Source organism: Prunus persica, chromosome G1 (assembly GCF_000346465.2).
Source record: "Prunus persica cultivar Lovell chromosome G1, Prunus_persica_NCBIv2, whole genome shotgun sequence".
Taxonomy (NCBI): Eukaryota; Viridiplantae; Streptophyta; class Magnoliopsida; order Rosales; family Rosaceae; genus Prunus; species Prunus persica.
Window position 1 is genome coordinate 10,950,603 of NC_034009.1, and position 1,924 is coordinate 10,952,526.

General features: G+C 36.4%; 1 protein-coding gene across 2 annotated transcripts in view; it reads right to left on the reverse strand.

The window, feature by feature from the left end:
* The window catches only part of LOC18790896 (GTP-binding protein OBGC, chloroplastic), a 10,124-nt gene that overhangs the window by 1,957 nt on the left and 6,243 nt on the right, over positions 1–1,924 (reverse strand). The window contains exon 7 of one of the 2 annotated variants that reach the window (XM_020554548.1): positions 604–1,199. The exons of the other annotated variant lie outside the window; for it this stretch is intronic. The gene's annotated coding sequence lies outside the window, so the exon portion shown is untranslated. Of the gene's footprint in view, positions 1–603; positions 1,200–1,924 lie in introns of those variants that run through there. 2 annotated transcript variants of the gene reach the window in all.

A 1,924-nucleotide genomic window follows, 5' to 3' on the forward strand; every position in this document is an offset into this window, starting at 1 on the left:
AAAGTTGAGAAAGATGATTATGAAATTGTTTTGATACTAAAAACATATTTTAAACAAAAACAATTACGATTGAAGGAAAGAGTTTTAAATACCAATTTATAAAAGCACTAGAGTTTCACCATCACCTAGCAATCCTATGAATTTTTACCAATTACTTATGATTCGCACATGCCACTTTGAAGGTTAGGTTTTCCTAATTTAAATTCTACTTAGAACCTCCAACATAGAACGTATATCCAACATACAACCTGTCCGGACGTTCGGATCAAATCTGAACATGAAAGACTCATTATGTTTTATGAAAACCCTTTGAAAAACCAAGCAACTCTTAAGACGTGATATTCATCTTAAGTGAAATTACAATTATTAATCACAAGAAGCCAACATCAATTTCAGGGAACCTTTTGACCAAAATTACATCGAGTTACTTTTCTAAAGATCCTAATGGTGATCAGGCATTAAGACAATTAGAAAGTTTAAAGCAGTGATTAACAATTCAAAGTATGCATGCCCTCAATCATAAGAAATTAAATAAAAATTACATATTCATGCTAAGGTTCAAGGCTTTACCCTAGCAAAAGAAAATTAGTTACGCATATTCATAACTGAAATCATGGAAAATATTATTAAGAAAGAAAAGAATGAAAACACTTTAAAGTCGTAAAAACTCCCAAAACCCTAGCAATTGCTCTCCACAATTTCACATTCAAAAGCCAAAAAGAAGTCCCCAATATTGCTGTGAAAACCAACTTAAATACCCCCTACAAACAAGCTGCCCCCTCCAGCGTTTCTATCCCCACAAGGAAACTAATTAAAATAAAATAATACTAGAACATAAAGTCCAAATTGAACTAAGAGAATCTGCATTTAAACTGCCCAGCCACGTTTTGCCTCAAATCTCCTCCAAATCAGGCCCAAGATAGCTTGTTTTAAAGATAAAAACATTTTGAACACTTTTTTAGAAGGCCACGAACCCATCCGAGTTCATTTTGGGCTTCAAAAGGCAATTAAAGCCCAAAACGTCCTTATTCCAACACCGCGCACTGCTCATTTATTTTATTGCCAAAAAATAACCGTTTAGTAGAAAAATCTGAAATTTCGATACGACCAAGCTAAGTGACTCACGAACGTCCTCCAACTGGAATTACTCCAAAATTTGTCCATTTGATTATGTTTTGCTCCAGAGGAAGTCGAAAGTCCTATAGTGGAAATATAATTCAAAGTATCAAAATTCTTTCAAAATATTAACCAAAACATACTAAGAATAGGGTTAAATATATAATATAAAATCTACTCATCAACAACTTGACAAGAAAGGAAGAGGAAGGAAAGCAAAAAAGGACGAGGTAGAGAAAGAGAGTAGCTAGCTAGCTAAGAAACCTAGAGGAAGAGGAAACAGGAATATTGTGTGTGGATGGGGGCTTGCTATAGAGTGTACCTCTCTCTCTCTCTCTCTCTCTCTCTCTCTCTCTCTCACTAAAACCTTTTACCTAGAGGAAGGGGAAGAAGAGTAAACAAACCCTCACTAAAACCTTTTACCTAGAGGAAGGGGAAGAAGAGTAAACAAAATATGATAACTAATTAATAGGGAACCTTGCTCGCTTTATGTTAGAGTTTATCCCTCTCTCTCTCCCTCTCTCTCTCTCTCTCTCTCTCTCTCTCTCTCTCTCTCTCTCTAACTCTTAATAACTAATGAGAGAAATAAGGTAAGGATAACATATATGAGTATGTACCTGTCTCAAATAAACACAAAAAACAAACAACCTCAGGCACCTAGCGCCGAGGCGACAGGGCTAGTCGAATGTGTAGTTTATTGCTCGTTGACCACACAAAACACAGGAGTGCGACGGAGAGTGTGACCCATCGCGAGTCTTGAGCAAGCGAACAGTCTGCGGTTCTCTATTGTTCCTGTCTCGCCAATGAG